Source organism: Schistocerca nitens, chromosome 3 (genome assembly GCF_023898315.1).
Source record: "Schistocerca nitens isolate TAMUIC-IGC-003100 chromosome 3, iqSchNite1.1, whole genome shotgun sequence".
NCBI classification, from domain to species: Eukaryota; Metazoa; Arthropoda; class Insecta; order Orthoptera; family Acrididae; genus Schistocerca; species Schistocerca nitens.
In genome coordinates this window covers 790,974,883-790,997,355 of record NC_064616.1, presented here as the reverse complement: position 1 = coordinate 790,997,355, position 22,473 = coordinate 790,974,883, and the positions used below count along the sequence as shown (strand labels likewise).

The window sequence follows — 22,473 nt, the reverse complement described above, 5'->3', positions numbered from 1 at the left end:
TGGGTAAAGGAAAAAGTGCCTTACCCAGTAGCTCGCTAGTTACTGGCTAGTCACTAACCCTGTGTTCTCCTGTCTGGCACAAATAGTTCTGTTCTTGTTACCCCTCGCTCCATTAAGGACATGCCCACACAGACATGCGACCTTGGATTCAGCTCTGAGGTTGTGAAATTGCCCAGTGTCAAGGTAGCATACCTCCTTCCCACTGTGCAACAAACCATCAAACTCTCGCCTCAAGGGACGAAGCCACCCACTACACAACCAGCAGACAGGAAAGGATGGAAGGAGTACTCCCATGAAGACTTCATACGTCCCTCCCGCCAAACACTACCCAAGTCTTCCTCTAACCAGAAGGGCTCGAAGAAGTCCCCTAAAGACAAACGGTCTTCTCCTTCACCAACTCGAAGATCCTGCTCGACGATGTCACCACGTGGTCCCTTAGCCTGGCTGGCATCTGTTTTGCCGGTATGCACCACCAACAGTTTTTCAGCGTTGGACTCCACAGACCGACCGCACAAGCACGCCGATGCTTCTGTGGACCCCATGGAGCAGGATCCTCCTGCTTTTGTGCCCTGTAGTAACAACTCTACAGCGGCTGTCACTCGGCGGCCGCTGAGTTGAAACCTCTACATCTCTTCCTCATCATGACCATCCTTCACTTGAACATTCGAGGCCTTTGGTCCCACAAAGAATTTTTATGGCTGCTTTTAGCATTGCAGCATCCTCTTGTTCTCTGCCTTCAGAAAACGAAATTACGGACTCATGACTGCTTTGAGCTTTCACATTACTTACCAATTCGTTTTGACCTTCCCCCTGACATCGGCATTCCATCTCATGGGGGCATCGTGCTACTCATACGGGATGACCTTCATAGTCAACCCATCTCCCTGACTACCTATCTTCAAGCTGTTGCAGTTCGCCTTTTCCTTCCCTGCCTGACTTTTTCCATCTGTACCATTTATGTCCTTCCGTCATTTGCTGTAACCAGGGCAGACTTTCTTCAGCTTATTTGGCAGCTACCTCCCCCGTTTTTGCTACTCAGTGACTTTAATGCACATGATCCCCTTTGGGGTTCTCCCATGACCTGTCAAGAGAGGTGCCCTCTTGGCTGACCTTCTTAACCACCTTAACCTCTTCTGCCTTAACACTGGAGCACCCACTTTACTTTCCAACTCCTTTGCTCACCTATTCCCTTATGGACCTATCCTTTTGCACTCCCCAACTTGCCCATTGTCTTCACCGGTCTGTTCTTTCTGACACCTACTACTCAAGTGACAATTTCCGGTGTGCTCTCCGTCTGCTGACTCCTAACCCACCCACATGCACGCCCAAATGGCATCTTACTAAGGCTGACTGGCAGCTTTACTCCTCCCTTGTGATCTTTGAAGAACAAGATTTCCCCAGTTGTGATGACCAGGTGGACTACCTCACCAATGTTATCCTTATTGCTGCAGAATGTTCCATTCCTTGCACTTTCTCTTTGCCACATCATGTCCCAGTCTCGTGGTGCACTGAGGTATGCCACAACACAATTCGCGCATGGAGATGTGCTCAGTGCATTTTTAACCGCCACCCTATGCTGGAAAACTGAATTCATTATAAACATGTGCGTACGAAGTGTCGTTGAATTCTTTGGGATAGCAAAAGAGCTAGCTCGATTTCATTCACTAGTTCTTTCAACAGTTCTACACCTTCCTCTGTAGTGTGGGCCAACCTCCGACGGCTCTCTGGAACCAAGATCCATTCACCAATTTCCAGCCTGACAGTAGCTGATGATATCATCGTGGACCCTATTGCTATCTCCAACATCTTGGGCTACCATTTTGCAGAAGTTTCGAGCTCTTCCCACTATCACCCCACCTTCATCCATCGGAAACAGGTGGAGGAGGCTCGGGTAATACCCTTCTCTTTTCAGAATCACGAGTGCTACAATGCCGCCTTTACTATGAGTGAGGTAGATAATGCTCTCAGTTCATCTCAGTCTTCCGTCCCAGGGCCAGACACCATCCAAATTCAGATATTGTAGCACCTCTCTCTTGCGGGCAAGCATTTTCTGCTTAACATGTGCAACCACATCTGGGCTGAGGGCACATTTCCTGGATGCTGCAGTGAAGTCACTGTCATACCCGTACCTAAGCCCAGCAAGGACAAAAACCTTCCTTCTAGCTACCGCCACATCTCTCTTACCACCTGCGTGTGCAAGGTGATGGAACATATGATTCATGCCCGGCTGGTGTGGTGGCTCGAGTCTCATTCTGCAGTTGACCATCTCGTTACTTTGTCCACCCGTGTCATGAATGGTTTTCTGTTGAAATCCTAGACTGGCCGTGTTTTTGGATTTGGAGAAGACCTAGGACACCTGCTGGACAACTAGTATCCTCCGTACTCTTTACACGTAGGGCTTCCGTGGGCACCTGCCCTTTTTTCTTTGGGCATTTTTACAAGACTGAGTTTTCAAGGTACATGTGGGTACTGCCTTGTTGGACACCTTTATCCAGGGTTCTGTCCTGAGCATTGTCCTCTTTGCTATCGCCATTAATCCTATAATGGCCTGTCTCCCACCGTGCATCTCCGGCTCCCTTTTTGTCGATGATTTTGCCATCTGTTGCAGTTCTCCACGGACCTGTCACACTGAGCAGTGTCTTCAGTGCTGTCTTGATTGTCTTCACTCCTGGAGCATCGACAATGGCTTTGTCTTTTCATCTGACAAAACTGTCTGTATGAATTTGTGGCGGCGCAAATGGTTTCTCCCACCATCTCTCCATCTTGGGTCTGTTGCCATTTCATTTGTTGACACTCCGAAATTCCTGGGGCTCCTGCTTGATAGGAAACACTCTTGATCCTCCCATGTATCGCACCTGGCAGCCAGCTGCACGCTGTCACTCAATGTCCTACGTGTACTCAGTGGTAGTTCCTGGGGTGCCGATAGAACCACCCTCCTCCATTTGTACCAGTCCCTTGTCCTTTCGAAACTCGACAATGGATGCTTTTTTTTTATGCATCTGCACACCCCATCCCTTTTACGCCGTCTCAACACTATCGATCATGATGGCACCTGTTTGGTCACAGGCACCTTTTACAACAGCCCGGTTGAGGGTCCGAATGCTGAAGCTGCTGAACTACCACTGTCCTACCACCACGACTTTCTCCTCAGCAGGTATGCATGCCGTTTGTGTGCCATGTGTGGCAACCCTTTCTCTGCCTCCATCTTTGATGATTACTTTGATTATTGGTATGGGGCTCGTCCGTCTTCTGTTACCTCCTGGAGTCCACCTTTGCTACTTGGTGCGGCGGCTTAACTTCATGCTACCTGCGTCCTCCCCAGTGTGTGTGAATCCTTCACCACCTTGGCCTCGTGAAGTGGCCCATGTTAACCTTGGCCTTCACTCGCATCCTAAGGACACTACTCCAGCCTCGGTCTATTGCCTTCAGTTTCACGACCTTCGCATGGAACTTCGTGGTAGTACCTTTGTATACACTGATTGTTCTCAGACTGACCTTGGGGTTGGGTGTGCCTTCGTCATTGGCACCCGTGTCTTCCAGCATTACCCAGTATTTACAGCCGAGCTTTTCACCTTGTATCAGGCCTCAGAGTACATCTGGTGACACAGCTTTCCCAGTTGTGTCCTCTGCTCAAAGTCTCTGTGTGCCGTACACTGCTCATCCCTTAGTGCAGCGGGTCCAGGAAAACTGTCACTTGCTCATTCTTGGTGGAGCCAGTGTGTTGTTTCTGTGGGTCCCTGGTCGAGTTGGTCTTCCAGGAAACGAGGCTGCTGACGCTGCTGCCAAGGCTGCAGTCCTCATACCTCAGCCCACAAGTTCCCTCCGATGATCTCTGCGTTGCCATCTGTCAGGAGGTGGTGTCCCTTTGTCATCGCCAATTGTCCTCCCTTCACGGGAATAAGTTTAGGTTTATTAAGCCTCTCTCGGTGCCTTGGTTGACCTCCTCCCGGCAGGAGGGCCGGGAGGAGATTATTTTAACTCGGCTTTGTATTGGGCACTACCTTTTTAGCCATCATCATTTGCTCTGCTCAATGTCACTACCCTGCCACTTTGTACGCATTGTGCCCAAATTTTAACTTTCCCCCACTTCCTGCTGGAATGCCCTTTTTTAAGAATTTATATTTCAGCTTGGGTTTGCCATCTGATTTATCAGCAGTTTTATCGAATGACGCATGGGCTTTCAACCGTGTTTTACTTTTTATCTGCCGAAGCAATATGGCAAAGGCCATTTAATTTTTAGTTTTGGACCTCCATTTTTGTAAGGTTTTTTTTAAGCTGTCTCCTATTCTGTCCATTGTTTTTAGGTTTTGTAGTGCAGTCATTTCTTCTGCTGAAAGGTTTATGTTCTTAGGGAGAGACCTGGAGAAGGATGGTGAGGTCAGGTTGGAAATTAGAAATTCCTTCAAGGAGACTGGGGGGTGGTTAGGTGTGGATTTCTTGGAGTGTTGGTTGAGGGTTTTGGAGGATGTGGTAGGTTGAAAAGGTCAGCAAGGCAGGGTCTGGTTGCTATGAGGGGTTGACAAGGAGTAACTCTGTGGGTAGGATGGGAGATGGATAGTTGTGTCCCAAGGCAGGAGTAGGATGTCAGCAGGCTGGATAACTTGCGGGTTTTGTTTGAAATGTTATTCTAGTTGATGGAGTGTCAGGATTTCTATTTTGGGTGATTAGGTGTAGGTAGTGGGGATTGCATAGTAACTATTTTGTGAAGGGAGTTGAAGTGGTTCAGGGATGCCTGTGAGTGGAAGTCATTCAGGGGTGCCTGTGCCAGGGAGACATGTTTTTGTAGAACAAGGTTTGGAGCAGAAAGGGACTGGTGGAATATGAAAAGGTGAAAGTCTTTGTGGAAGGAGGGATGGGCTCCAGAAGTAAGGTGGTTTGTGGTTAGGCCATGGGGGGGGGGATTCTATGGCTTGGGCAGAATTTAAGGAACAGGATATGGGGCAGGGTTTTTGCTTTGGCTAGGGAAAATTTCTGAACTGGTGCAGATAAAAGATAAATAGATGAATGAGAGGAATGGTTCATTGTGGAGGAAGGGGGGGGGGGGGGGGGGGGCACGGGCGCGGAGATGGCACTGGGGAAAGAAGTTGGTGAATAAAGTGGCGAGTAAAGGTGTCAGTTTCTCATAGCGGGAGTTGAATAACATTGTTGGGTGTAAAGAGTGAAAGGAGTTCTGTTGAGAGCAGGGGGTAGTATTGTGACTAAGGTACATCTGATCGCACATGATAGATAGTCAGTCACACGAATTGAATTCGATTGCCCTCCTATGGCAACCTCTTCAAGGGCCACGCAGAGGAAACATTCCTAGCTGCCCAAAACCCCAAACCCCTGGTCTGGTTCAGGTTTACTGATGACATCTTTATAATCTGGACCCAATGCCAGGACACCTAATTCACAAAGAGATCTCCCATGCCATATCCTCACATACACCTGATCCTCGTGGTCCTCGCATCCATATGAGGCACCAACCAGAAAGAAACAACCCCCCACCACCCCACCCTACCCACCCATTACCAACCAGAACTGGAACGACTGAACCATGTCCTTTGTCAGGGCTTTGATTATCTATCATCACAGAAGTGCGAGGTGTGGATTTAAGCACATTCACATATAACTGTATTTTGTGTGGCAAAGTCTGAAGCATTCTGGCATTCAGAGAGGTGTTACAGTCAGGGCAATACCATCTTGTTTCCTTCCTGCTTGCTTTGCCAGTTTTGTTTGGTCCAAACCAACCTTGGATACCCTTGTTGATTGTTGCTTCTTCTCAGTTGCAGCAATTTTCTCAGGGAAGTGTCGTTCTACAAGCCTATTGCTGATGGTTGCACTAGGGGCAGTTTCTTTAGCCACAATTGAACCTTTCTGGAAGAGTCCTTTGCCAATGTGGCACAAAAAGGTGGAAAATGACAGTTTTTCTTCTCATTAGGGTTTCTAGTCTCAAGACACAGAACAAAAGCATTCATTCATTGCAGCCATTATGAGCAAGTGAGAAAATAGTTTCCACCACTTCATTTGTTTCCTCTAGAAAGGATAATAGGAGATCATCTGATCACTTCTATCAGCCCGTTTTGTTCGTATTATGATCAAGAATAGCAACAGGTTTTGACTTGATCTTGACACCATCCTTCATACAAACAGAAATTTTAGAGGTTGTCATTTTGTGTTTAGAGGAAAGGCATAAGACATCCGTAATGTCCTTCCGCTTCAAACAAAGCTGGTGGTTTCTCCTCATTGACACCAACTGATTCCTTATGAGTTTCTTCAAAACATTATTTTCTTTTGGCAGTTCCTTTCGGTTAGCCATACATGTGCATACAGATTTCGTTTTATTTTTCCATAAAAAATAAAAAAAACTACTGGCAAATTGTAAAATCTGTCCATATAAACAGTGTGACTCTGAAAGAGTGGTATTATGGAATTGTGTTTCAATCCTTTACCATTGTATACTTCAAATCCCAGAATGTAACCATTCCTTGAATCACAAACAGTAAACACTTTTATTCCATACTTGTCTGGTTTATTTTTTATGTAGACACGAAAGACCACTCGCTTACGAAATCCACGCATGCCTTCATCAGTTTTGAGGTTTTCATAGGGATAAAATGATTTCTTACATTCCCATAATAGATGATTGAGAGCTGGTCTGATTTTATGCATAGCATCATGCTTTGGTTGACCTCTGGGAATCTAGGTACAATTGTCATTCAAATGTAAATTTGGAAGTATGGCCTTGAACTTACTTCTGCTCATTATAGATCCTGGGAAAGGGGTTGAAATAATACTATTGACAGACCAGTAGCCTCCCAATTTTGGCTTCTTCACGAGGCAAATATGAATAATTACGGCAAAAACCAATACATTTTGTGAAGCTTCACTCCAACCCACGATGCCAAACACTCTGTGGCTTTAGTTTGGACCTGCTTTCAGTTTACCATTAACACTCTTTGCCTACCTCTTCATTTCTGATTTTGTGTGTTTCATCATAGAAAGAAAATAGAAAACACGTCAAGTGGAGTGGATCTTTCGTCAACTGCAGCTCTTACTCCAGTTATGTAAGAGAACTATGGCAAAGGAGACTGTAGGTCTTTGAATCTCCAACCTAAATCAGTATCTGTTGATTTCGTTTGTGAAGACTGCTACCTCCTCCGTGATGGTGCAGAAGATTGTGTTGCAGCAGAACAACATTGTCGCTTGGAAGTTGTGTGAACAGCGGCATATTTGTCATCAGATTCGTCTGTAAAAAAGAAAAGAAAGACGAGATGAAGACAAATAAAACATAACTTACTTGTAATTGCAGTGCCAGTAACTGAAGCAGCAGCCCTAGAGATGACAAGTTGTATCAGTCTGTAGCTTACCTGAATTTGAATCTTCTTCAGACTGTTCCCACTCAGATATTTCTCCCTCCAATCCAGAATCAATCAATTCTTCTTCCAGTGCCTCTAAAATTTCTTGATGACTCAATAAACGTGACTTGTTGGTAGCAGGATCACAAACAGTGATAAAACCTAACGAAACCGCGTGCAAATATAACGTCAGCACACACAGGCTCAGTCAGACACGACGGCAGTGCTAAAGTTCGTTACTGCTTCCTTCCAAGTAATGCTAGAGCCTGACAAGAGGGCAGCACCAGTCAAGGGACAGCCAGCCAGGCGTCTTTACAATGTTCTCACTTGTAATGAGTCGTTTTCGAGTGACTGGAGGCTTGCACAACGTGAAACATTGCGGCCCAAACTACACTCTGGCATGGTCCATTGAGCTCAGTCCTGTGGCCCGAGCTACACTTAGGCTTGGTCGCCAAAGTGTTAAGGCAAATGCTAGGATGGTTCCTTCAAAAGGACATGGCCACTTTCCTTCTGCATCCTTTCCTAATCTGACCTTGTGCTCTGTCTTTAATGACCACATTGTTGATAGGACGTTAAACAGTAACCTCCTCCTCCTCCTCCTCCTCCTCCCTCTAATCCTATAGTGAACCAGAGTTGAGGTGATGTAAAAATTTATCTTCTCCAGGAGGCCACACTATGAAAGTATCGCACTCGTACCCCCTAAAAAGTCATCCATAAAAAGCTTGGCCACCAGGGCAGACAGAGGACTACTCGTGGTGATGCCTTTAGTATTTTCAAAATATTTATTGTTGAACATAAAATAGGTTGGGGGAAGTGTGTGTCGAAACAGAGCAGTGACGTCCACATGAAATTTATTACCAGTTAGTGCCAGAGAATCTGTGAGGGAGACCTTTGCATAAAGAGATACTGCATAAAGCTGACTAAGTATTCCAAACTATTTAGACAGAGAGCCCTCAGTCCGTTGATAAAATCAGCCGAGTTTGTATATGATGTGAGCATTTGTCCACCAGTGGACTCAGCAAGAGAGCAATGTGTTGTCTAAATCATATGTGTGTGCACCAGTGCTGCGTATTATTGGCTGTAAAGGAAGGCCTTCTTTATGAACTTTAGGAAGGCTGTAAAGTTGTGGTGGTACACAACCATTTGGACTTATCGTCTTGATGGTCTGATGGGAAGAATTTAGGAGTGGCACACATCCTATACAACTGTAATCAATCTTTCTATGTGTAGAATCACTTAGTAGACCATGCACCTCATTAACATACAACCTAAGAAGTAACACTACTGTTAAATTACTTTTATCGGTCTTCAATACCAATATGTCAGGATGCTCTCGGAAATTTTGTAGTGCAGCCCTTTCTGCAGAGATTAAGTTACTTTGTTGAGGAGGAGTTTACCGAAGAGAATGGCTCTTCTTCTGTTCTTATTTCTTCTGCTGTATCCAAAGGAAGGAGTTGTATGGCTTCTTAGGCACAAATCACGAAACTTAGAAAGAGATGGTGCTTTATGTGTTGGTGCAAAATTGAGTCCTTTGCCTAAAATAGACATCACCACATCATTTATATTTTTCTTCATGAAGTTAGCAATGGACTGTTGAGCAGTTGTTGTCAACACAAGGCAAACAGGTTTTGACATCTGCTGAGAACTTTCATCCCAGTGGATCCAGTCAGACTTGGCCGAAGTCACTCCATCAACCCAATTCCATGATACAAGTGAGAGATGTGCTGCAACCTTCAGATGTATGTGGAACAAACTTCATAAAATGAGTCTCTGAAACAATACACTCGCTAAAATCCAGAATCTAAAATCAGTTCCTAGCAAAAGTTGTTCTTGACTGTTGTGGTTGCCTCCTTGTCAATCTAATATGAATCTATCACTGCAACTGTGAGCAGAACACGTATATGAATCCTCTAAAACCACATCACCTACCTAATTAGGATCCTGGCTAATGCACGATGGTTATTTCTTTTTAGATAGTTTTTTTGAGGCTGGAAAAGCTCATCACTCTTGCTTGATTTTCACACCTGAAATATTTTTAGAACATTCCAATTTCATGTACAAAGTGTCTCGAGAAATACAGTTAAAAGAAAGGAAAGAAAAGAAGTATGCACAATATCATTCTAGTTTTATACAAAGTCATTAAGTGGGCTTCTCCATACATTATTATCTAATGGAGTTTGTGGTATCTAAATGTACCTACCCCTTCTTTCATGTACAATCGAAACATATCATTCATATTACATGCATGTGGATGACTATGCGAGTATGTTGATAGGTAATGTGAAGATGTGGAACGGATGGGATGATGTTTGTCACTTATCATTGTGTAGAAATTGGATAGTGTGCTGTGGATTTAGAGCATTTAGGGGGGTGCAAACTATTGTACATGTTTTACAGACGCGATGTATGTAATAAGCATGTAGACTAACCTATGATAACCTCTTAACTTAGAGTGACACATACACCCTACATCCTCAGTTATTCGTTGGGTGTATCCCAATCTCTGTCTGCCTGTATATTTTTACTTTTTAGAGCTCTTTCTAGTACCATGGAGGTTATCCCCTGATGTCTTACACGTGTCCAATCATCCTGTTCCTTCTTCTTGTCAGTGTTTTCCAGATGTTTGTTTCTTTGTGCCGATTCTGTGAGAACTTCATCATTCTTTATCTTATCAATCCACCTAATTTTCAACATTCTTATATAGCACTTCAATTGTAATCTGTTCCAGTTTTCACACTCGCTGTAATTTAATACAATTACAGTGCAATGATCCATACGTACATTCTCAGAAATTTCTTCCTCAAGTCAAGTCCTATGCTTGCTACCTGTAGACTTACCTTGGCCAGGAATACCCTCTTTGCCTGTGCTAGTCTGCTTTTCCTCTGTGTTTCGTCCATCATGGTCCCCCCCCCCCCCCCCCCTTCCACCATAGCAGAATTCCTTAACTTCATGTACTTCGTGATCACCAATTCTGATAAGTTTCTCGCTATTCTTGTTTCCGCTACTTCTCATTACTTTGGTCTTTTTCTGTTTTACTATCAATCCATATTCTGTACTCATTAGGCTGTTCATTCCATTCAGCATACCCTGTAATTCTTAATTTTCATTGAGGATAGCAATGTTATCAGAAAATATTATCAATAATATCCTTTCATGATGAGTCTTAACCCCACTTTCGAACCTCCTATTATTTCTGTCATTGCTTCTTTGATGTACAGATTGAACCATAGGGGCGAAACACTGTGTCTCTGTCTTATACTCTTTTTATTTTGAACACTTTGTTTTTGGGTTTTTAATCTCATTGTGCTTAACCTATCATGATTCTGGTTGATCAAGCAAAAAAAGGACAAACATTGCAACATCTTTGGAAAAAAGTGCTTTCATTGTGTGTGTTTCTAACAAAAAGAAATTTTGTAATGGTTGGTTGTTGTATTATCAAAAAATTAATTAATTATTACAAACTAATAAACCAAAAATTATTAAATTCGGGATTTCTGTCATTTAAAATATGAGCTATTGAATTATAAAAAAAAACATACATAAATTCCAGATCGGTGGTTATTTCATAACATAGCATTAAATGTGAAGGACGCACAGGTGCACACAGTGTGGTGACTCTTTAGCAGTGTACGGAAAGATCAGACTTGCTTCCCCTCACCACAGAGAGAGTGGGGATCATGCACAGAAGTGACGGAACACTCCAACAGCTTCCAAAATTAATGTTTCACTCTGCAGTTGAGTGCGCACAGATTTGAAACTCCTGTCAGATTAGAATTAATTGGGTCTTAACAACTCCTTGGTCGACTGAGCTATCTGGGTACAATTTGCATCCCACCCTCACAGCATATCTGCAACTAGTTTGGAAGGAAAGAAAGAGGAATTGATGGAAGTAAAGCTGTGAGAGTGGCTCATGAGTCGTGTCTGGATAACGCAGTTTGTAGAGGATTTGACTGTGAGAGGCAAAGATTTTGGCTTGAAGTCCCAGTTCAGCACACAATTTCGATCTGCCATGACACATCAAAGCCAATAATCTTGGTACTTCATGTGAGAGTAAAGTCTTGAGAATTAACTTCTGGCAGGTGCTATGGTACAGGGGGTCTGAGCATATTCTGTTGCAGGATAGTGCTTGGGGAGAGTCAGAAGCCACTTGGAAGCTGATAATCCTTTCATTAGATCCAGTAGTTTGTAATATGTCTCAGGTTCACATCAGGTAGTGATGGAAGGTGCTGCTGCTGCTGCTGCTGCTGCTGCGCTTAGCATGATTTTGTATGGTAGACAGTCTCAATTGTGGCCGAGCGACGTCAGGACTGATGCAGCAGGCTGACAGCTCAGTGTGTGACACACTGAGCGACAGCCCGTCTGTGACAAGTGATGGGTTTAGACACCCAGGGAGTGAACCCAACACAGTTTGTTGGCTGGTGGCATCTGGTGATGCCAAGTGCCTAGTAGCTTGGTGGCTAAGAGGGCCTATCAGGTGGCAGCTGAACACCCTTGGCAGGCAACCTCACAGCAGAGGTCAACACTAAGACACTTGGTGACTTAATGACTTCCTACTTTGATGTATGTCTAGTCTGGCTGGACAGCCAGTATTTGTGTCCATATGGGTTTATTGTGCTGTTGCGGCTGCAGGAGTCATGGTTGCCATACGCCCAAGTATCCTTGGTCACTGTAACTGACGGGGCACTGACCAGCAGGCAGATGATAATGCCCCGTGGGTGCAACACTGTGTCAACATATAGCCATAAGTGGCCTGAGTTTTGGCATTGAGCCCATCTGGTTAGACTTGTGTTAGTACCATCTTCTCCTCTTTGTGGAATTCAACCGACCTAATTCTCACTGTTGCTGCACTTGGGGTAACTAATTAACTGTGCACAGTTCATTGTAGCTACATCTAGTTAACCTTGGCGAACAACATCTAAGAGTGTCCATGTGTGATGTTTCAACAGCTTAGATAGATACCCAGAAACATTTGAAATTTGTCCACAACTTACATGGTTCCAATCACTGGCTGTCCCTGAAAACTAGCACTGGTACTGAGAACAACGAACAGAGAGATGTCACACTAGCACCACACGAGCTTATGTTCCTTGTCGTAGTTCACTCACTGCTTCCTGCAGCACTCTCCAAGCTGTATCACTGAGGAGTCCATAACTATAATATTGGGCAGCTATGTCAGACCATTTCTTAGGAATAGGGATGTGGGAATATGGTAGGTATCTTACAACAGGACTCGTGCGAACATTACAAACCTTTGTGTCCACCCTTTTCAATTTATTACCTTCCTTAACTCTATACTTACTGAACAATGGACCACTCATCTTGTTCAACCTAGTTATTCCGTCCTTCATGTGACATTCTATACTAACAGCCTATTATGCTTTATCACTGCATCTTGAAAATAAGCACACAAGTACAGAAAGAAGAGGTTAGCATGAACTATTTGCAAAAGGAAGTCCATAATAAAGTCACTGCAGGTGCATTTCTGATCAAAATGACCAGAGAACTATTGCTTAAACTCTCATCCCCAAGGTATCTGTCCAGCGTATCATGCTTAGTGTCCTGTGATACTACTGACATATTTAACTGCAGGCACAACCTGTGCCCCTTACTACAACTCTATAATATTCCATAAATCTCTTCTCGGCATAATTCCCTGATACTCAATCTGTCTCCTTTTATGCTGCACACTGGATTTTCTGCAATCGTGCCCTCTGAACTTTGGAGTACTATAATGATAACATCATGGGTAATGACCCATCTCGCATCCATGTTACCTCTGCACCTTGTTAAACTGCTTTGTGTCAGCATCACATAATGAAAATGCAAAATTTTCAAACTGTAATACACAGGGTGTCCCAGAATGAATGGTCAGTGTTCAGGGATATGATAGGCATGATCATGTGAAGTAAAAACCTTCATATGGAAATTCTGAATGATTTGCAAGATAGAACACATTTAATATAAATTGAGTAATAAAGACAATTAGTTAACATTACAGTATGCATTTTACAAATTATCAGTTGAAAAATACATACTTTAGTGCGTTCACCTTTAAGCATTATCATAAAAGTCGCATGACGAATGTTGTGCGGATCGCAATAGACGTTCAGTTGTCCCATTGTCAACTTTGTTGTGTTCGTGCACTCTTCACAGAACATGTGTTGTTTGCATGGGCGCCTCTGCACATTCTCTAATGAGGGTAGCAACAGCATCCATGATGCAACCAAGTGGTTTATCTCGCATATTCACCTTTCATTTATACACCTCAGACTTCATACAACATGATAAATAAAAAATCTAATGGTGTAAGGTCTTGCGATCTTGGTGGCCAGTTAATTGTACTACCATGACCAATCCAGCTAATACAATAAATATGGTTCAGATGTTCCTTCACACCTCTGGTAAAAGGTGGAGAGTGAAGAGGCCCTGTCATGCTGGAGGTACATTACAGTCTGCATGGCCAAAGGAACAGCCTCAAGGTGTTCAACAAATGAATGAAAGTAATTCTGTCATGTCATTTGCTCTTCTGAAACGACTGTTCCTGTCAACATGTCATGCTGCATTAAACGTTGATTGATTTTCCAGCAACCATCGGTAACTGTTATGTGTGGTGTTGATTCTATTATGTGTAAATGTGGCTTCATCAGTGAATAGTATTAATAGTAGCAAAAATGCAGTGACAAGATTGGAGTTGTGTGGCATTATTATCAGTGAGAAGATTGTAGACACACTGCACGTGAAATGCGTAAAAGTTTTCCCCATATAATGTTCATCATGTGTGTGTTCATGGGACATTTATACACTGAAGCGCCACAGAAACTGGTATAGGCATGCGTATTCAAATACAGATATATGTAAACAGGCAGAGTACGGTGCTGTGATTGGCAATGCCTATATAAGACAACAAGTGTCTGTCACAGTTGTTAGATCGGTTACTGCTGCTGCAATGGCAGGTTAGCAAAATTTCTCGGAGTTTGAATATGGTGTTACAGTTAGAGATGAGCGATGGGACACAGCATCTCAGAGATAGCAATGAAGTGGGGTTTCTCATACGACTATTTCACAAGTGTACAAATCCCTGACATCGCTACGGCCAGAAAAAGACCCTGCAAGAATGGGACCGATGATGACTGAAGAGAATCTTTCAATATGACAGAAGTGAAACACTTCCACAAATTGCTGCATATTTCAGTGCTGGTCCATCAACAAGTGTCAGCGTGCAACCCATTCAATGGAACATCATTGATATGGACTTTCGGAGCCAAAGGCCCGTTCGTGTATCCTTGATGACTGCACGATACAAAGCTTTACGCCTCGCCTGGGCCAATCAACACCAACATTGGACTGTTGATGACTGGAAACATGTCGCATGTCGGACGAGTCTTGTTTCAAATTGTACTGAGCGGATGCACGTGTACGGGTATGAAGACAACCTCATGAATCCATGGACCCTGCATGTCAGCAGAGGACTGTTCAAACTGGTGGGGCCTCTGTAATGGTGTGGGGCACGTGCTGTTGGCGTGATACGGGAACTCTGATACGTCTAGATGTCACTCTGGCAGGTTACATATACATAAGCATCCTGTCTGATCACCTGCATCTATTCATGTCCATTGTGCATTCCGACAGACTTGGGCATTTCCAGCAGGACAGCGTGACACCCCACGCATCTAGAATTGCTACAGAGTGGCTCCAGGGACACTCTTCTGAGTTTAAACACTTCTGCTGACCACCAAACTCCCAGACATGAACATTATGGAGCACACCTGGGATGCCTCGCAACGTCTCCACCCTCTTGTAGTCTAATGGATTTGTGGGCTGCACTGCAGGATTCATGGCGTCAGTTCCCTCCAGCATTGCTTCAGACATTAGTGGAGTCCATGCCACGTTGTGTTGCACCACTTCTGTGTGCCTGGGGGGGGGGGGGGGGTGGGGGCCTGCACAATACTAGGCAGGTGTACCAGTTTCTTTGGCTCTTCAGTGTATGTTACTGTTCCTACACAGATTGTTGAGCTACACATTCAGAAGAAAAATGGGAACTTGAAAGAGTACCTGTTTCAGGTAAACACTCTATGATTAGAAATTCAACATATCTGAAAGTGCCGGCAGTATTCTCACTCACAACACACCATACACAATTGTGCATTCAAAGGGCTACTTTAATGGCAGAAAGACATCCCAAGCAAAGAGGTTGAAAGCAGTGATGTAGTTTGGACTAGAGTAACACCAAAGAGGTTGGATGGGTGAGACACACACATGTGCACCACCAACACACAAACATATGTATATTAAACATGTTGTATCTCAGAAACTATTTGGAATAGGGCATATGTCCATATGAAGTTTCTTGCTTCAAATGAGTGTTACTGTTATATTCCTGAATATTGACCATTGCTTCTGGGACACCCTGTACTGTTGCAGCATTGACATATGTTTTGCTTCATCAGCACTCTACTGCAGTTTACAACTACCTCACTATATAACAGAACAAACAAAGAGTATGATGCAGAAATGAAAAAGAAGAAAAAAAAAGCTGCACACACAATCCAATTCTGTGGTTGTCAAACCATATAACTGCTAGCATGGGCCTTTGGAGAACTATTTCATTTATAATTCACATATGCTGCGTGCGGGACACTGAATCCAGCTTAGCTGTAGCAAGTGACTGCCAAAGATACCGAGGGAGTGAACCCTGGACAAGTGGCTAGCTGGCTGTAACTGGTGTTGGCAAGTGGCTTGGTGGTTAGGAGGACCTCAGTTCAACTTAGGCTCATCAGGTGGCAGCTGAAAATCTTTGGCAGGTGGTTCTGTCAGGAGGGTGGCACAGTGGGGGCAATCTTGCAACAGAGACTGACACTAAGACAGTTGGCCAGCCCATATTTATTTGTGCTGAAATGGATTTGTAGTCATGTTACGCTTGCAGAAGTCATGTACACCAAATGCAAAAGTGTTCCTGGTTACAGTAGCCATCGGGGCACTGATTGAAAGGTGGATGGTGACACTTGGCAAGTTCCATGGTGTAATGCTGTGGCAACGTATAGCTGTAAGTGGCTCACTTTAAAGCTGCAAGCCCATCTGCCTAGGCTTGTGTTGTTACCTTGGGGTGCTGAAATTTGAAAATTGTTGAGATACAGAAATGGATGTGCGTTCTACATTTCATCAGGAACCCAAAGTGACTTGCAAATTGTTGAGTAAATTACAAAAGCGGTTCAAAATATTGCCCTCGCAATTAATTTGAGCACATACACTGTCTAGTCATATTAATGTGACCACCTGTGGAAAGCCTGAAAAACCACATTTTGCAGTGTGGACCACTAAGAGACATGCAGGAGAGAGTCAGTGAAGTTCTGGAAGGTACCAACAGGGATGTTGAGCCATGCTGACTCCAGTGCTGTGGCCATTTGCCCTAGGTTAGTCAGTTTAGGATCCATGGTGGGAACAGCCCAGTTGAGGTAGTCCCACAGATTCTCAGTTGGGTTTAAATCTTTGGAGTTTAGTGGCCAGGGGAGTGCAGTAAACCAATCCTGGTTCTCTTCGAACTATGCACTTGCACTGAGAGTTGTGTAACACATTGCCTTCCTCTGCTAGTAGCTGCCGTCGTGCCGAGGAAAAACAAACTGCATGTAGAGGTGGACATGGTCCCCAAGGATAGATGCATACTTGTGTTGATCCATTGTGTCTTCCAGAATTACGAAACAACCCACAAAAACATTCTCAGACCATTTTACCTCTCTCCTCCAGCTTGGACCCTTCCTACAGTTGTTGCAGTGTGTTTGCTTCCAGATGTTTCGCACCGATGGAGCATAAAACGTGATTCACCTTCATCGCCGATGAACAGCAGTCAGCATAGTTGCATGTACCAGGTGCCTGTTGTGGAGGCCCATACAAAGCAAGATTCGCTAAACGGTCCTTGAGGAGACATTATTGGTAGCCCCGTGGTTCATCTGGGCAGTCAGTTGCTCAACAGTTGTACATGTATTTGGCTGCACAAATCTCTGCATCTGTTTTTTGCCCCTCTCATCTATGGCCATTGGTGCACCACAGGTTCCTTGGCATCAGTTTTCATATTTGCAATTTGGCCATGCAGGGCATACTTTAACCGAGTGACGTGTGAACAGTTTACAGACTTCACCATTTCAAAAATGCTTCCACCCTTGACCCAAAATCCAATCATCGTGCACTTTTGGAAGTCAGAAACATCACTCTGCTTCTCCGTTACAACAATGAATGCACTGTTTTCCATGTCCCTCCCCCCAACATGTTTTGTATATCCTCCACTGTTGGCACTGTCACCTGCCATCTGTAGGTGGTTATTGCACTTTGATGTCGAACTTAGGTGGTGGTCACATTGCTGTTACTAGACCATGTATTAGTATACCAGATTGTCAAATAATTTCAGGTATTTACCAGTATTTCATTTCCTGCATGTATTTATTTGTAAAGGCATCCTTAGTTGATATAATGGTAGAGCATTATCAGGTTCTCTTTACTATCCCACAGATGCTGTGGTCACAGAGCCACAGAATCGGCGTACTCTACCAATAAAATTAATCTGTTGGGACAAATACCATCGACATAATGTTCTCCCTTCCCTCCCAACTGTGCCTGTCAGAGTTTAATGCAACTATTTTGTGTTACCTGACAAACCACCAATGGCACCACATTCAGTACAATAAGCAAAACATTTCTTAGAAACAGTAGATTGTTCAATCCATTAGACAACTGATAAGCCCAGTAATGTTGTCAGTGGTTATCCTAGCCTGTAACACTGTACCTGTACCTGTGTCTGTGGTGTATGATCATATGTGAACTTGGAAACATTTTAGTGACTTTGGATACCACCATTTTAAAATTTTGACACCCCATAGTATCTAAACCTTGCATTTCTGGACAAAGGTTCTCCACTTGAAAAGTGTTGAATTTGTCAACTGGTACAAGATACTAAATATGGTCATTGTTGATTTGATGCACATTGCATGTATATAGAATATTATACCACACCATTATAATAGTGAGACAGTTGCAGAAAAAATGTTTTCTCTCTTTTTAAAGTTTCTGTTCTGTGATTGCCATCAAATATTTTTCTGATCTTATGTGAGGGGGGGATCTTCTCAGTCTTACAATATGTTGTGTCCTCTAGTATGTTGTTGTACAACATCTTTCTGTAGACATTTCTTGGAAGCAAAAAGCGTCGACTGACATTTGTGCAAAGTTTTGGAATATTGCTATTTTCTGTTGCTGGAAGTCAGTGTTAAGTGCACTACCTCCATGGGTTTCATGTTAACATAAGAAACTAAGACACCTAAATTCTTCCTTTCCTACACCATTTTGCACATTTTCTCAAAAATGGCACACTTCTGTGCAAAATAATATGTTTTGAATATCTGAGTTTTGCTTTATGTAGTGTTGTATACTGTGTGCCGATTATTAATGCCAAAAAGCAATGAACACAGCATTATCATCTTATGTTCTCTTCCATTCCATGTAATGTAATTGGCTATTCAGATACAACCAGATGGTTGTGCAAACTAGCGACTAATCTGTGAATGCTCATCCACTTGTGTTTGCTTCTATTTGCTCCAATGTAAAGAGGACTTTACTAGACCCTATTCCCATTCCATAGTCCGATCTTGTCTTCATGATCCCTTAGGGAGTGATGCATATGGGGTTGTAGTATATTCCTACAGGGTTATCCCTGAAGTTTTTAGCAGAAATTCAGAAATTTGTTTTTATTTGCAATATTGCTGTTACACATTTCAAAATACTCTCAACAAGCATTTATACAATGTCTGTTCAAAAACATCCGGAACATTTGTTATTTCACACCAATGGTGTGTTGGAGCAAAATGCGGTTGGTATCCCTGCACACTCCTGTGTTTAACGTGTAACTGTCTGGAGTTTGTGTTGTATGCCTGTTAGTTATTGTTCGGTGCTGTATTGAGTAGCACACCATATGATGCAAGAGGTTTACGGTAAAGAGTGCTTAAACTGTACTCAGTGTTATGAATGTTTAACATGGTTTAAAATTGGCTGACAGAAGTTAAAAATGACCTTTGTTCAGAATGCTCTTCATCGTCTACAGATGATGATCATGTCAGAAACGTCAGTGAAATTATGTGTACCAGTCGAAGACTGACTGTCCGAGAGATTGCAGAACAACATTTTAGTTGGATTTGGTTATAAAATGTTGACACAGCCTCTTGGAATGCATCATGTTGCCGCCAAGTTCGTCCCAGAGCTCATGAGTCAAGACGAGAAAGGCCTTCGCCTCACAGACTGTGAAGAGCTTTTGGGTTGCGCAGATAAAGACATGTTCCTTAAGAGAATCATAACTGGTGATGAAATGTCGGTCTATGGTTATGATGTTGATATCAAGGTTCAATCTTCACAATGCGCCAGGAAAAGTTCTCCAAGACCAAGTCAGGTCAGATCAAATGTCAAAGCTATGCGGATAGTTTCCTTTGACTTTGAATGATTAGTTCACCCTGAATTCATGTCACAGGGACAAACTGTTAATCGCTGGTACTATCAGCATATGTTGCGACGCCTGCGAAAAAATGTGAGAAGGAAATGGCCTGAAATGTGGCAAGACAATTCGCGATAATGCACCCACACATTCATTCATCCCTGTTGGTGCATGACTATTGCACAAAAAATGAAGTCACTGTGCTGCCTCATCCCCCATACTCTCCAGGCCTAGCCACTGCAGACTTTTTTTTGTTTACAAAGTTGAAAATCCCATTGAAAGGATGAAGATTTGCAATGATAGACGAGGTAAAAGAAAATTCACAGACAACACTTTGCGCAATCCAGCAAGAGGTGTACTGAGACTTCTCCCGGAAATGGAAATGGTGCTGGGAGTGTTGTATCAATTGTGAAGGAGAGTATTTTGAAGGATACCATGCATAATAAGTAAAAGTTAAGTGTAGAAAAATTTTGTGGACAAAGTTCTCAAGTTTTTCGAACAAATGTAAATTTTTCCATCCTTTGAAACCACTTCAAAAATGGCTCAGTCTAATATTCTTTATTGACTCCTTAGAGAAGTCACTTAGGGCACTGTTGTATGAATTAATAGCCTCTTCATCGGAAGGAAAATGCTGGCCACGGATTCTTTCCTTTGTCTGTGGTATCAGGAAGAAGTCGCACCAAGCCAGGTCAGGTGAATACATTTTGTGCTGTAACACTCGCACATCTTCCTTCCCCAAGATGTCCATTGCTCTGGCATTTTCATGATGCAGAAGAAGGTGCTCACACTTTGACTTTGGATGCTGTGACCTATATGTGGCAATGACTTTTTTTCAGACACTGTCACATACCACTGACTGTGCAGCCAGTGTCCAAGGTCGTAGAGGTGAGATGACCCACCTTGGTTAAGAAAGTGGCCACCATCTTCTTTCCAGAGCTCCGAACTTTCATAGGTGGCTCCTTACCCTGAAAGCACCATACTGAAGATTGCCTCTTATCAGTATCTTAATGGTACACCCGTGTTTCATCACCTATGACAATATTGTAAATGTCTTTGGACCACCCTTTTTCAAATTTTTCAAGCATAAAGTGACACTAATCCAGTCTTAACATATTTTTGGGTTTCTATCAGGGAGTGTGGCACCCAAAGGTCACATCTTTCAGTTAGGCATAAATGATTGTGACTGATGTCTCTTCCACGGTCAGTCCAATATTTAATGCCCCTATAATGTCACATAATGTGAAATGAGGATCGTCTTTGATCATTTTCTTCAGTGTCAATGTTTTCTTGGGTCACTGCTGTTGCTGGGCAATTGGCACAGGTTTCATCTTCAAGAGACCGCAAACCCCGTGGAAATTCACAAAAGCAGTTTGCAACAGTGACCCTAGAAAGGACAGCAAAAACCAGAGAAGAATACCATTCTTCTGCAGTTAACTTCTTTTTATAGTCACAATAAATTGTGGCACAAAAATCGTGGCACGACAGATCCACCTTGCACTATGTTGGGCTCTGCATTGCCAGCGTCATCACTCACTGTTCGCATCGTGGTTTGAAATCCAATGATGGGGGCACTGGTGTGCACACACTCTAAGGTTAAAAAATAATGCTCTTTCAAACTGAAACAACCCAATTGCCATCAGACTTCCAGGTTAAGAGCAGCTAAAAGTTTTTGTCACAGCTCTCTTAGATTTCACACTTAAAGCTGGTTCTTGAAATTCTGCCAGTAGATTTCCACAGGATAATGTGTATTCACCTTAAAGATTTTGTCAGTTTATATTCTTCAGTGAAATTTCCTGGCAGATTAAAACTGTGTGCCGGACCGAGACTTGAACTCGGGACGTTTGCCTTTTGCGGCAAGTGCTCTACCGACTGAGCTACCCAAGCACGACTCACGCCTCGTCGTCACAGCTTTACTTCCGCCAGTACCTCATCTCCTACCTTCCAAACTTTACAGAAGCTCTCCTGCGAACCTTGCAGGAATAGCACTCCTGAAAGAAAGGATGTTGTGGAGACATGGCCTAGCCACAGCCTGGGGGATGTTTCCAGGTTGAGATTTTCACTCTGCAACGGAGTGTGAGCTGATATGAAATTTCTCGGTCCGGCACACAGTTTTAATCTCCCAGGAAGTTTCATATCAGCGCACACTCCACTGCAGAGTGAAAATATCATTCTCATATTCTTCAGTATCTCTGTTATGCGGGTCTAGCAAACATGTGACCATACTTACTGCCCTTCTTTGAATACATTCAGTATCTGTTGTTAGTTCTGTTTGGTTTGGGTCCCACGCACTTGAACAATATTCTGGGATGCGTCACACAGATATTTCGTAAGCATTCTCTCTTGTATACTGATTATATTTTCCTAATACCCTATCAGTGTACTGGAGTCTGCCAGTTGCTTCACCTGTGACTGAGCATATACGATAATTCATTTCATATCCTTACAAATTGGTAGACCCAATACATCTCAGCAGAAAGATCAGTATGCACCAACTAGTATAGCACTGACAAAAAAAGGATGCAGAAGCTTTTGTAACATACTGTTTTACAAGATGTGTCAAAATTCTCCTCCAAATAAACTTGGGGGAGGACGGGTTGTCTGCTGCACGATGGTGAGCGACTGACCCACTGGTTCTTGAGTCAGTGACCATGTACGTCAATATGGATTACT

At 43.3% G+C, this 22,473-nt stretch overlaps 1 protein-coding gene across 5 annotated transcripts in view; it reads left to right on the top strand.

Annotated features, from left to right (window-relative positions):
- The window catches only part of LOC126248806 (membrane-associated tyrosine- and threonine-specific cdc2-inhibitory kinase), a 181,114-nt gene that overhangs the window by 41,012 nt on the left and 117,629 nt on the right, over nt 1-22,473 (top strand). The window lies entirely within an intron of this gene.